This window comes from Dendrobates tinctorius, unplaced genomic scaffold (assembly GCF_039654945.1).
Source record: "Dendrobates tinctorius isolate UK_male_01 unplaced genomic scaffold, ASM3965494v1 ptg000090l, whole genome shotgun sequence".
Taxonomy (NCBI): domain Eukaryota; kingdom Metazoa; phylum Chordata; class Amphibia; order Anura; family Dendrobatidae; genus Dendrobates; species Dendrobates tinctorius.
Genome location: NW_027361758.1, coordinates 132174 through 147052, shown reverse-complemented (window position 1 = coordinate 147052; position 14879 = coordinate 132174). Strand labels below are relative to the sequence as shown.

The 14879-nt window shown below is 46.6% G+C and overlaps 1 protein-coding gene and 1 pseudogene across 1 annotated transcript in view; one reads left to right on the top strand and one right to left on the bottom strand.

The window, feature by feature from the left end:
- Positions 1-2044: 2044 nt before the first annotated feature.
- Positions 2045-4548, bottom strand: LOC141098306 (nucleolar RNA helicase 2-B-like; annotated as a pseudogene).
- Positions 4549-6895: 2347 nt separating this feature from the next.
- Positions 6896-14879, top strand: part of LOC141098305 (uncharacterized) — an 84615-nt gene continuing 76631 nt past the window's right edge. The window contains exon 1 of the transcript XR_012234205.1: positions 6896-6986. The gene's annotated coding sequence lies outside the window, so the exon portion shown is untranslated. The remainder of the gene's footprint in view (positions 6987-14879) is intronic.

Sequence of the window (14879 nt, the reverse complement as noted above, 5' to 3'; positions counted from 1 at the left end):
CAAAATTATATAAATTTACTTGCATTTTGCAGAGAGAAATAAGTATTTGATCCCACTGGCAAACAAGACTTAATACTTGGTGGCAAAATCTTTTTTGGCAAGCACAGCAGTCAGAAGTCTTTTGTAGTTGATGATGTTTGCGCACGTGTCAGGAGGAATTTTGGTCCATTCCTCTTTGCAGATCATCTCTAAATCGTTAAGATTTTGAGGCTGTTCCTTTGCAACTCAAAGCTTCATCTCCCTCCATAAGTTTTCTATGGGATTAAGGTCTGGAGACTGGCAATTATTCTGACGGAATATAAGCTGAACTGGATGGACAAATGTCTTTTTTCGGTCTTGCTAACTATGTTACTATGTTAATGTACTTCTTTTTGAGCCACTCCTTTGTTGCCTTGGCTGTATGTTTTGGGTCATTGTCGTGCTGGAAGACCCAGCCACGACCCATGTTTAATGTCCTGGCGGAGGGAAGGAGGTTGTCACTCCTTCTCTTACGGGCCCTATAACGGCAGTGTAGTCCGCCACTCTGGACCGTTCGCACCTGCATTGAAGACCTTGTCCACTGTAAAAGGCAAAAAATAATAAACAACCATGATACTCACCTTATGCCTAATCCACTGATGCCCATGTTGCCTGTAAAAAAAAAGAAAAATAATAAACAACCACATCCCTCACTTGCTTGTTACATCACGAGTGATATTTATTGTAAATTCTACAATACCTCAGAAACTGGTTAATCCTCACAGCATACAGTACATACCCCGGGGGAATTCAAAAGTTTTTATTTTAGACCAGGAAAGATGTATATCTTTGTACCGTGTTAGCCAGTAGATAGAAAAATATTCAGAATTGAAAGGTATCAACCACTGAGGACTCTGAATTCTGAATATTTTTCTATTTTAGACCAGACAGTATAGTCCTCCATACAGTAGTATAGGCACCACATAGCCCTCCATAGAGTATAACGGGCACCACATAGTCTTCCATTAGGTATAATAAGCCCCATATGTTGCTCCATACAGTATAATGAGCCCATATATTACTCTATACAGTATGAGATCCATGTAGTGCCCCATATAGTACTCCATACAGTATAATGAGCCCCATATATTGCTTTATACAGTAAAATGAGCCCTATATATTGTTTTATACAGTATAATGAATGCCATATATTGCTCCATACAGTATAGTGAGCCCCATATATTGCTCCATACAGAATAATGGACCCCATATAGTCCTGTCTCTTCAGCAACTTCTGCCTTTGCACTGCTCAGGACAGATGATGCGCTGTACTGACAGCATCACTCCCTCTGCCCTGAGACCTCACAGAGTCATAAGATGCAGAGGAGACAGGACCTGTGGCCAGACGGGAAAAAGGAGAGGTAAGTATTGCAAACTTTTTAAAGCACTGTCGGGCACCGGGCCCCCCCCCCACTCACAGGCCCCATAGCGCTCCAGTATCCCCGACACCAAACTTGCCCGGGTGCGCCTGGTAGTGACGCCAGCCCTGCTTGACCCTGAAGTGCAGATAATCCTCCAATGCCCATGTCCCCTGTTAAAAAAGGAAAATAATAAACAGCTATATCCCTCACCTGTCCGATGTGAAGATAATCCATACTGTCCCATGACGATCTGGATGATTTGGGTAGCAGTCACATCAGTGATGCGATCGCTATCCCCATCAGCTGGGACACAGTGACAGAAGCCTAATCGCTCCTCCAGTGTCTTGAGCTGAGGTGCCATAAAAAAGTTCGCCAGAGTTCAAACCTTATGAACCCCGCTTCAGCTATGAACTCCGGTGAACTTTCTCATGGGAGCTCAGCGCTAGACACTGGAGGAGCAATTACGCTCTTGCAGTGTGTTCTAGCTGGCGGGGAACAAATCATCTGAATCGTCATGGGATAGCATGGATTATCTTCACATTGGACAGGTGAGGGATATGGTTGTTCATTGTTTTCTGATTTTTTTCCAGGGTACATGGGCATCAGTGATTAGGTGTAAGGCGAGTATCATGATTTTTTTTTTTTTTTATTCCAATAAAGCAATTTTAAAGCAATTTTTATTAAGGGCAGGAGTACACAGCTATACATGGCATAGAAAAGGTGTGGCAGGCTTATTAACTTATGTCCTGTAAAACTCAGCAGTACATCACTGGTCCTCGAGAGAATAAGTTAAAACAATAATAACTTTGCTGCAAAGTATTGAAGTCCATTAGCGTCTTCTAAAACCACCTCCACGTCTGTTTCCTCCTCTTTGGAATGAATTCCTGCTGTTGCCACCACGTCTTCGGTCAAAAGATCGTCCTCCTCTTCCTCTGCCTCCAAAACCTCTGCCACGTGGGCCTTCTGTGTCTCTCCTTGATTCTTGAAGTTCAGGTAATTCTGTAGCAACTGAAAGCTTTCAGCGTCTTGAATTGTTCCAGGCGTCTTGCATTTCCTTAAGAGTTTCTGGCTGAACATCAAAACACACACCCATCAAGTTCTTCAGAGGGCACATTCTGTGTATCTTTGAATCAATGTCTTCTCCCATTTGTTCTTTGATTGAACGCCAAACATAGGAAAGGTTGTGGATGGCTACTGAACTCTCCAATATCACTGTAACAAAGCCCGGCTCCAAGTTAAGAAGTGATCGCTGCTTCAGAGATGAGGCCCCAGAAATATGAGCCAATGCTGCAGCCAACGCATCCAGGGCTCCCTTCTTCTCAATTAGCTCTTCAGCATAAGGTTTAAAATGCTCAATGACATCAGCTGGAACAGAGTCTAATGACTTGATAGCATCAGCGCTGCATGACTTGGCGACATTCAATACAGTTGGGGCAGCAACTCTCTTGAAGGTGATTCCCGCACTTCTCTCAACATTTTGCAAGTAATATCTGTCTCTGGGTTCATAAAGAGAAATGCAAATTCCTGTGCGTCCCGCTCTGCCAGTACATCCTGATCGGTGAATATAAGCGTCAGCTTCCTTTGGTGCAGAGTATAACACAACAAGATCAACTTCGGGAATGTCCAGACCATGGGCAGCAACATTGGTAGCAATTAAAACATTAAAAGATCCATTTCTAAAGCCTTTCATGATGACTTCATGCTCTTTTTGTTGAAGATCCCCATGTAATGCTTTGGCAGACTGTTTTAATGAGCTGCAATTTGTTGACAACTCATGAGCTTCTAACTTGGAGTCACAGAAGACGATGGTTTTTCCATGGCTTCCACTGTACACCAGAATGATATCACCGAGGTCTACTTCTTTCTGGTATCTGCCACACTCGATGGCCAAATGCTCCACGGTTATGGCAGCCCTCTGACTGCGGTGTCCTACGAGATCAATTTTCTCATACTCTCGTCTCATGTACTTCTTAGAAACATCATACAGTTGGGACAGGTTGCAGAGAAAAGAAGAGTCTGTGGATTCTCATTTGGATCAGATTTATAGCGGACAGTTAGGATTTCTTCAACTTGTTCAGAAAAGCCCATGTCAAACATCATGTCGACCTCATCTAACACCACATGTTTCAGAACAGTGAGATCCAGCTTGAAGTTCCGGATAAGATCTCTAATACGCCCTGGGGTGCCAACCAAAATATCAATCCCGGTTTTTATGGAAAATGCTTGCTGCTGGTATGGCGTTCCTCCATAGAAACAACATGTCTTCAGCTTTTTAGAGATGCTGCGAATTTCATTTGTTATCTGAATAGCAAGTTCTCTTGTAGGTGTAAGAATAAAAACCCGAGGTGGTCGTCCTTGCATTAATGGGTTCTTATCTTGGATTAGTCTCTCAATCACAGGGATTGCAAAGGACAAGGTTTTGCCTGTACAAGTGCGAGCCTGGACTGCGACATCCTTACCACTGTAAGCTGTATGGAAGGTTTTGGACTGGATAGGAAACAGGTAAGTGACCCCTTTAGCTTTCAGATTTGTTATTGTTTCTTGACTAATAGGAAACTTAGAAAAGTCACCTTCTTTTTTCTCCAAGGCAGTCTCCTCATCGTCTGATTTGGATTCCTCCTTTTCTTCTGCTTCAAGGTCAATTTTCATTTTCTTTGCCTTCGGGGCACTGTCATTTGCAGTTTCCATTTTTCCATTCTCGATATTAGGAGTTTTCTTTGCTTTTGCTGGTTTACCACTCTTTGTGCCATTAACCTGTGGCTCAGATTCTGCTGTGTTTTCTTCTTCTAAGTCTTCCTGCTCATATTTTTGCTTTTTCTTCTTTGATTTCTTTACTTTAGGAGCTTCAGTTTATTCTTGCTCTTCATCAATTTGCTCAGCTGCTTCAGTAGAACTCTCTTTTTCAGCAAGTTTCTTCTTTTTCTTCAGTTTTGGTGTCTGTTTGTTGTGATCACAATCTTGCTCAAATTCAGGTTCTTCTGTGTCCCCATTCTGGATTTTTCTTTTTATCTTCTTGGGTGTGGGAGTTTCAGATATTTTCTTCTTCTTGACGACTCTACTCTCCATTTGTTCGGTCTGAATAATTCCAGGCATTAAATATCGTCTCTAAAAGTCCCGCACCCAAGAGAGGGGGGAATGCGCAGCGGCCACGCTACAGGAGGAAGCGTGAAAAAGGGATCATGATTGTTTTTTTATTATTATTTTTTAAATTGTAAATTTTTATTAAAATTATATGAAATTTAAAAGTTGAAATAAATCTGGACCAGCAATTACATCCAGAGGCATAAGAAATAAAGGAAATTACAATTACAATAACTAAAGTAGACAGCGACGCCGCGTGCTCGGCGTAACTGTGCAGATTGCTGGTGAAGCTGTCTGCTTGACAGCTCACCAGCGATCATGTAGTGACTTACCAGCGATCCTGACACGTTGATATAGTTGTCGGGATCGCTGTTGAGTCGCTATGTGTGACGAGGCCCTTAGGCTCCCTTTTAAATGAACCAGAGATTCATCAGTAGCGATGTCCTCCTGGGGTGTGTACGCCTCAGCAAATTTTCTGCTGAAGTGGTAAACCACTGGACGTGTTTTATATAGACGATCAAAGTTTGGATCGTCTCGGGGAGGACACTGTGCATAATCACTATAATGCAAAATTTTTTGGATCGTTACAAATCATGTCATTGTCATGGGCATGTAGAATACCAGTGTACTGTAGAGAATATCAGTACTCCAGTATTGCCGAAGCTTTGGTTTTCGGATTATGCTCGTATGCAGCACAGTTCCCCATAATGTCATCATCTCTGTTGCATTTACAGGGGTCCATCTGGTGTATGATGACGTGGGATTTTGGGTGAAAAATTGATGGGCATACAGGCTTGCCTGGGACACCATAACATTTATTAGTTCCTCACTGAAAAAGAATTTGAAGAAGTCAATTTCAGTGAGGATATGTGGTGTCAAACTGGATTCATGAAATCCGGAATGACGGGCTGATAATTTTTGGGGGGTGCAATCCATATGGGATCGATTGCTGCAGGAGTTGCCTGGGTCCTAGGGTGCCTTGCTAGGGGTCTTTCCTCATTAGATGAAGAGAAGGAGGAGGAATAGAGGAATGTGGGATCTTCCTCGTATGCCTCCTCTGGTGAATAGCGTCTTCTTGACGAATGCGCCATTTTCCCAAACCAGGGGGACGTGTGTAAGTGGTGCTTTTACACGTGTAATATGTGGGGCTTGTGTATAGGGTACTAGTTATTATAAAAAAAAAAAACAGAGAAAAAAAGTAGAGAGAAAAAATTTTAGAACAAACAAGAAAAAAATGAAAAGGAAAAATCAGATGTAAAAAAATAAGTTTGTATAAAAAAATACAGACGTTCACTACACTAATGCCCTCAATATAAATTTACCCAATGCAAATAATTATTTTTTTACAAGAAAAATGAACATCACCAACAAAGTGACATACACTCCCCTAAAGCACTCGTTAAAAATTTACTCAACACAACTCATTATTTTTTTTTACAAAAGAAAAACGAATGTCACCAATAGTGTGACGTACGCTCCCCTAATGCACTCGCTAAAAATTTACTCGACATAACTAATTATTTTTTTTACAAAAGAAAAACGAACATCACCAACAATGTGGCGTATGCTCTCCTAATGCACTCGTTAAAAATTTACTCTACGCAAATAATTTTTTTTACAAAAGGAAAACGAATGTCACCAACAATGTGGCGTGCGCTCTCCTAATGCAATAGAAATTGCCTGGCGATAGCAGGTTTTTTTTATGAAAAAAAAGATGTTACCGTCCTACCTTTTCTCTAAAGCAAGATCGGACGTCACCAAACACTGACGCTGGCAACACTAACAAGCTACCTATAAAACTACCCTGTACAATTTTTTTTTCTCTAAAAGAAGATTGGTCGTCACGAACACTGTGACGCCAGTTACGCTACCTTGCTACCTCTAAATCTACGCTGTAGTAGCTACTATTATTTTTTTCTAAAAAAAAAAAAAAAAATCGGACGTCACTTACACTGCTATGTAGAAATACTTGGCACTTGTATAGGTGTGTTCAAGAACTTATTTATTGAGTGAAGAAATTCCAGAAAAATGAGACATTTTGATCAATACCTGACCTTTATCAGTCATCTGGATAGAGATCTGTGTGGCAGCGTGGTGTATGAGAGTCTGCAGTGTCCACTGCTAAGACAGGAAGCGCTCAATTAATTAAGTCGCTTACACTGCGACGTCCGCTACGCTAACTAGCTAAAACAAGAAAAAGTCCCATGGTGAAGTGTCTGATCAGCAGCGATACTGATCAGAGCACTGTGGACACCGGAAGAGCATGAATGCTCTGCACAGGATGCCGCGCACACAAAAAAAAGTGCGCTAAAAATTCAATTGGAAGGAGAGGGGGAGAATGGGTACTGGAACAGGGATGAGGGGACTGGGACAGGGATGGGAGAATTGCTGCTGCTGTGATCATTGATGAGTCACACAGCAGCCAGCACACAGATCGCAGGAGGATCACTCCGGAGAAGGACGCAGCACAGGAGGCAGGAGATAGCAGGAAGAATCACACTGGCCACCAATGAATTCTTTATTCAGGTGACACAGAGGGGCTATACAACCTCTCTGCATGCCAAATCTGAGACAAAGATGGCGAGCAGTATTTCACATTTACTCCTTTGGCGCTGATTGGCCAGAAACTATTGTTCAGACAATCGGCACCAAAGGGGTGTCATGTCAGACACTGTTCACACCAGGGTGTCCGGCAGACAGCGGTAATACCCTGTTGGGTATTCTGTTCCAGTCGGGATAGGGTTAACCAGGTTGTCATGCTGGCTGAGGGCTGGGCCACGCCCTTGGTCTTTAAATAGTTCGTCCTGACTATGGGCGTCGCCGACTATAGCTTTAGCCTAGTGCTAGCAATACCGGTCAGCAGTGGTGGTTTTGGAGCGTCTGATATCTGGTGCAGTATATCCCTCAGTGGTTCTTTCTCCAATCTGTTATATATATATTTGGTTGCCCTTGCACATTATTGTATTCCCTTGTGTATTAACTGTGTGGTGTTTCTTTTACCCCTGTCCATACGTATTTGTGGGGTCTGGTGTCTGGTCCCCTCACTGGGTGGAGGGTGGTGGGTTCAGCTTAGGGCTGGACAGGAGACAGGGACAGGGTGGAGGCTCAGGCAGGCACACCTTCAGTGTAAACCCTGGGTAGAGGGACAGACAGGGTTCCCCTAGTCTGAGGGACATCGCAGGGGTCCCGGGGTTTCTGCCTAAAGTAACCTAGGCATACCATGACATTATAGTCGGCCCAAATAATAAAGTGAGAGAAAAAAAAAAAAAAAAGGTATAGATAGGGAATATAGGGGTTACTTACTATGGATCCTATACTTTCCCTAACCAAGCAGCTGGAGGCTCTATCTATACAGGTCACTGAACTCAGGGGGGCGGTCCAGCAATAAGGCCTGTCAGCTCCTGCAGTACCTGCTGAGGCTGCAGCCAGGGCAGCTGAGCCCAAGTTTCCCCTTCCTGAACGATTTGCTGGTGATCGTGGTAAGTTCACGGTGTTTCGTGAATCATGCAAATTGTATTTCCGTATGCGTCCACATTCCTCAGGTAATGAGGCTCAACGCGTGGGCTTGGTGATTTCTTTGCTGAGTGGTGACCCACAGGCCTGGGCCTTTTCACTCCCTTCAGACTCACCGGCATTTGAATCTGTAGATTTTTTTTTTTTTCTCTGCTCTGGGTTTGATCTATGACGATCCGGATAGATTAAACTTAGCAGAGTCTAAGATACGCTCACTGCTACAGGGTGATCGACCAGCTGAGGATTACTGCACGGAATTCCGGCGCTGGGCGGTGGACACGCAGTGGAATGACCCTGCGCTTAGAAGTCAATTTTTGCATGGGGTTTCTGGAAGGGTTAAACAGACTCTCCTAATGTACGAGACTCCCGCCTCTCTGGAGGCTGCGATGGCACTTGTAGTACGCATAGACCGACGTCTCCGTCAGGGGGCGCTGGTTTTGTTGCCTCCGGGAGGTGGGGGAGTGGTCGGTGAGGTTGCCTCGGGTGAATCCGTGGAACCCATGCAGATCGCTGGTATAGCACAGTCACCGAGTAACAAGCCTAAACGTCCTTGGCACAGAAGGCAGGGGCTCTGTTTTTTTTGTGGCAAAGGAGGACATTTTAGTAACGCTTGCCCCCTGGTACCTAAGAAGGGCGCGCCGGCGGAAAACTGATAGGCTCAGAGGGTTTGGAGGAGTCTAGTCTGAGCCTTTGTGTATCCTCCGTCATGGTTTCCCAGTGTATGCTCCCTGCTAGGGTGGCACTTGGGGGGCAAATGCTCTCTATTACAGTATTTATTGATAGTGGCTCAGCTGCCAATCTCATTGATGAGAGGTTCGCGCATACAGTGGGATTTCCGGTGGAGAAATTGCCGAACCCCATCCGGGTGGTTACCATCAATGCTTCCCCGTTGTCTCGAGGGGAGATCAGAGTATGTGTTGGATATACAACTCCACATCGGAGTATTACACTCAGAGCGGGTAACTTGTAAGGTGCTTAGTAACTTACCGGCTCAGATGGTTCTGGGCTTTCCATGGTTGTCAATGCATAACCCTGTTATTGATTGGAAGACCCAGGACATAATTCAGTGGAGCAGGGAGTGTCAGGAGAGGTGCCTGGCTACATGTATTTCCGCTTTGACCCCCTGTATCCCGGAGCCGTTGCTGGATTATGCGGATGTATTTTCTGAGAAGGGTTGTTCGGAACTACCACCGCATCGCCCCTATGACTGTGCTATTAGGTTGAAACCAGGGGCCAAGTTACCTAAAGCTACAATGTTTAATATCTCAGGTCCCGAGAGGCTAGCTCTCAAGGAATACATTGCGGATAGCCTGAGCAAGGGTCATATTAGACCTTCCTCTTCTCCTCTGGCTGCTGGCTTCTTCTTTGTTAAAAAGAAGGATGGCGGTTTACGCCCGTGTCTGGATTTCAGAGAACTCAACCAGATTACGGTCCGTGATCCTTACCCTATGCCACTTATACCCGATTTATTCAACCAAGTGGTTGGTGCCAGGTGGTTCTCCAAACTGGACCTCAGGGGGGCGTACAATCTTATAAGAGTCCGTCAGGGGGATGAGTGGAAGACAGCGTTCAATACCCCTGAGGGTCACTTTGAGAGTTTGGTAATGCCGTTTGGGTTGACTATGGCACCGGCGGTCTTTCAACACTTCATTAATGATGTCTTCTCTCAGTTGTTGGGGAGGTTCGTTATAATTTATCTTGACGACATCCTCATTTTCTCTCGCGACCATGATACACATATAGAGCATGTTAGACAGGTTCTGCAGTTGCTCAGAGAGAACAGGCTCTATGTCAAGCTTGAAAAATGTGTGTTTTTCGTACAGGAGCTACCGTTCTTGGGTTATATAATCTCCGCCTCAGGTTTTAAGATGGACACCGCAAAGGTGCAGGCGGTACTACATTGGGATCGGCCTGATAATCTTAAGGCGCTTCAGCGATTTCTTGGCTTCTCCAATTACTATAGGAAATTTATTAAGAACTTCTCTGATTGCCAAACCACTGACTGACATGACTAAGAAGGGTACCGACTTTTCTGACTGGTCTGAGCCTGCGGTACAGGTGTTTGAATTCCTCAAGAATAGTTTTGCCTCAGCGCCCATTCTGGTGCAGCCCGATGTCTCCTTACCGTTTGTCGTGGAGGTGGATGCGTCGGAGGTTGGAGTGGGGGCTGTACTGTCTCAGGGCCCTTCTTGGGCCAAGTTGCATCCGTGTGCCTTCTTCTCCAAGAAGCTGTCGCCTGCGGAGCGTAATTATGATATTGGCAACAGGGAACTATTGGCCATCAAATTGGCATTTGAGGAGTGGCGACACTTCTTGGAGGGGGCTGTTCATCAGATTACTGTGATAACCGACCATAAGAATTTGCTTTATTTAGAATCTGCTAAGCGCCTGTCCTCCAGACAGGCTCGCTGGGCATTATTCTTCACCCGGTTCAACTTCATTGTTACCTATCGACCTGGTTCGAAGAATATTAAGGCAGACGCTTTATCCAGGTGTTTTCCTGGTGGAGAGTTATGTGAAGAGCCGGTGCCTATTCTCCAAAAGGGTGTGGTGGTATCTGCCATCACGACAGAGATTGAGGCAGAGATTGCGGAGGCTCAGGAGGTGGTACCGCCGGGGTTGCCTGCTAATAAATCTTTTGTGCCGCTACATCTACGCTCTAGAGTGTTGGGCGAACATCACGACACGGTACTGGCAGGTCATCCAGGGGTTAAGAGCACTCTGGAACTGGTATCGCGTCGTTTTTGGTGGCCTAAAATCTGGCAGGATGTGCCTCATATGTGGCTACCTGTACCACGTGCGCACGGGCCAAGACTCCTCGTTCCCGTCCAGCTGGTAGCTTGCAGCCACTCGGGGTGCCCAGTAAGCCATGGACTGAGATTTCCATGGATTTTATTACTGACTTGCCCGCCTCGGCAGGGAACTCGGTCATTTTGGTAATTGTTGATGGGTTCTCCAAAATGTCACATTTCGTTGCTTTACCGTCTTTGCCCAATGCTAAGACTATTGCTCAGATATTTATTCGCGAGGTGGTCAGACTTCATGGTGTCCCGTCTGACATTGTGTCTGATCGAGGTACGCAGTTTGTGGCAAAGTTTTGGAGAGCTTTTTGTTCTCGCCTTGGAATCAAATTATCTCATTCATCGGCTTTCCACCCTCAGTCGAATGGACAGACTGAGCGGATCAACCAAAACCTGGAGCAATACTTGCGCTGCTTTATTTCCGACAATCAGGAAGAGTGGTCAGCGTTTCTTCCTCTGGCAGAATTCGCAATAAACAACCATTGCCAGGAATCGTCTGGGGAATCTGCTTTTTTTTTGTGTGTATGGTCAACATCCTCAATTTTGCACCTTGCGTCAGGGGTGCTCAGTTGGTGTCCCTGAGGAGGACCAGTTGGGAGCTCAATTGTCGTCTGTTTGGAGGAAAGTCAAGCAGCGCTTGTTGAAGGTGGGTTCCAGGTACAAATGGGTGGCTGACTGCAGACGTGTGCCAGGTCCGGACCTGTGTGTGGGTGATTGGGTGTGGTTATCTACTAGGAACATTAAGCTCAAGATACCGTCACTTAAGTTGGGTCCCAGGTTCATTGGCCCATTTAGAATCTCCGCAGTGATCAACCCCGTGGCATTTCTTTTGGAGTTGCTGGCTGTGTATAAGAATCATAATGTATTTCACAAAGCATTGCTAAAGAAGGTCGTGGGTTTGGTGGATGGTTCCCCCGGGCCACCACCTCCCGTCTTGGTGGATGGCGCGTTGGAATTTGAGGTGTCCAAAGTGGTGGACTCTAGGGTTGTGCGTCGCACTCTACAGTACCTGGTCCACTGGCGTGGCTATGGTCCTGAGGAGAGGACATGGGTGCCGGCCTCTGACATTCATGCTGATCGACTGGTTACTATGTTCCATCGTCGCCATCCGGACAAGCCAGGTCCTCGACATGGTGAGGTTCCGGAGGTCCCTCGTAGAAGGTGGGGTACTGTCATGTCGGACACTGTTCACACCAGGGTGTCCGGCAGACAGCGGTAATACCCTGTTGGGTATTCTGTTCCAGTCGGGATAGGGTTAACCAGGTTGTCATGCTGGCTGAGGGCTGGGCCACGCCCTTGGTCTTTAAATAGTTCGTCCTGACTATGGGCGTCGCCGACTATAGCTTTAGCCTAGTGCTAGCAATACCGGTCAGCAGTGGTGGTTTTGGAGCGTCTGATATCTGGTGCAGTATATCCCTCAGTGGTTCTTTCTCCAATCTGTTATATATATATTTGGTTGCCCTTGCACATTATTGTATTCCCTTGTGTATTAACTGTGTGGTGTTTCTTTTACCCCTGTCCTTACGTATTTGTGGGGTCTGGTGTCTGGTCCCCTCACTGGGTGGAGGGTGGTGGGTTCAGCTTAGGGCTGGACAGGAGACAGGGACAGGGTGGAGGCTCAGGCAGGCACACCTTCAGTGTAAACCCTGGGTAGAGGGACAGACAGGGTTCCCCTAGTCTGAGGGACATCGCAGGGGTCCCGGGATTTCTGCCTAAAGTAACCTAGGCATACCATGACAAGGGGTTAATCAGGTGAGGTGATGCCGCAATTACCCCATTGTGATGGCTGTGATTGGTGCTGTGTCACACAGCACAGATCACAGCATGTCACATGCTTTTTTTTTTTTTTTTTTTTTTTTTCTCACTAACTTTATTGACATAATGCTGTGATTGGCTGGTCAGAATTGACCAGCCAATCACAGCAATCGCCGATGCAGGGGGATGGTGCAGCCCCCCCGGGGCGACGTGCAGGGATGGTCTGCTGTCAGGGGCAGCAGCCATCTTAACCCGGTCACCGCACGATGCAGCATGGTGACCGGAAATAATAGCGCCGTACTAGTACAGTGGTTTGTGCGAACCTAACTCGCAGAGCAGTACTAGTATGGTGCATGTCGCGAAGGGGTTAAGGGATGTTCATCCATTCATCCTTTGAAAATTCTACTGGTTCTGTGAGATTCCTGAGTTGTTTTGCATGTTATTTTGAGGTCTAGCTACAGATTTTCAATGATGTTCAGATCAGGGGACTGTGATGGCCGTTGTAAAACCTTCAGCTTGCGCCTTCTGTGGTAGTCTATTGTGGATTTTGACATGTGTTTAGGATCATTATCCATTTCGAGAAGCCATTCTCTTTTCAACCTCAGTTTTTTTTACAGGTGTTATGTTTGCATCAAGAATTTGTTGAAATTTCATTGAATTCGTTCTTCCTTCCACCAGTTCAATGTATCCTATAGTATTGGCTGAAATACAACCCCAAAGCATGATTGATCCACCCCCATGCTTAATGATTGGCGAGATGTTCTTCTCCTGAATGTGTCATATATGATGATCCAGTGTAAAATGGGCCCGTGTATGTTGCTCCAGTATATAATGGGCCCATATATGATGTTCCAGTGTATAATGGGTCCCATATATGATGGGCCCCCTAAGATGCTCCAAAGAATAAAGCAAAATGAAATACTCACCTCTCCTTGCTGGCCGCTGCTCTGCTCCGGACTCCTCAGCATCACAGTCTTCCGGCTCTCTGCACTGTGACTGTTCAGGCAAAGGGCGCACAGACTTGACGTCATAGTGCCCTCTGACCTGAACATCATAGTCAGAAGACGAGGAAGACGTCACAGCAATGGATCAGGGAGAGGAATGTATCGCAAGTGCCGGGGCTCTGATCAAGCGGGGCAGCCCACTTGCGGGTGCAGGCTTGGGCACTAGGCCCCCATAGCTTGCTGGTGTCCCCGACATTGAGTGGACCCCCACTTGCTCAGTGACCTGGCACGTGCCCGGTTGCTGATGCCTGCCCTGCTGCTTGCTATTAAGGTGAAATGAATATTCACTGCTCTCCACTCCCGTGGTACAAGCTTTAGCTGCAGCAGCAGGCTCCTGCCTGCTGTCACCCGCTGCTCCGCCGGCACCGGGCGGGCCCCTCTGACTCATGGGTCCCACAGCAGCTGCGTAGTGTGCCACTATTAGCAATACGCCACTGGCTCGGGGCCCCTTGGGCAGTGGGAGCCCTAGGCAGCTGCGGCCCAGTATGCAAGCAGATGTCAGTGCCTGAACCCACCGGAGAATCCTCCAGCTCTCCAGTGGGCCAGTCCAACCATGAATCTGGATGTTAATAATGCAGCTAATGTGATTTATCTGGATTGTGCAAAGGCATTTGATACTCTACCACATAACAACCTATACTGAAGCTACACAAGCAAGGATTGGGGAATACTATATACAGATGGGTAAGGAATTGGATAAATGACAGGAAACAAAGAGTCATCATAAATGGTACGTTCTCTAAATGGGATATAGTCAGCAGTGCGGTACCGCATGGATCTGTGCTAGGACCGATTCTTTTTAGCCTCTTTAGTAACCCCTTCCTGACATCAGACGTACTATCCCGTCCATGGGACCCGGGCCCCTATGCCCATGGACGGGATAGTACGTCTACCGCGATCAGCGGCGCCCACGTGGTGAGCGCCGCTGATCGCGGCCGGGTGTCAGCTGATTATCACAGCTGACACCCGGCACTATGTCTCAGGGGTGGTCACGGACCATCCCCGACACGTTAACCCCTTGCAGACCGCGATCAAACATGATCGCGGTGTACCGGGGGTTAAAGGGAAGCATCGGCAGGAAGGGGGCTCCCTCCGGGCTTCCCTGAGCCCCCCACGGCAGCGCAATGTGCAGTGCTGCTGCGGGGGTCTCTTTCCCTACAGGCCCCCGAATCCAAGATAGCGACGGGGGCCTTCGGGGGCCTGTAGGGAGCTGACTTCCTCAGTGCCTGCAAAGCGCAGGCATGAGGAAGTCTGCAGAACTGCCTGTGACAGATCACTGATCTGTCACAGTGATCTGTGATGTGACAGATCAGCGATCTGTCACAGGACAGTGATGTCCCACCTGG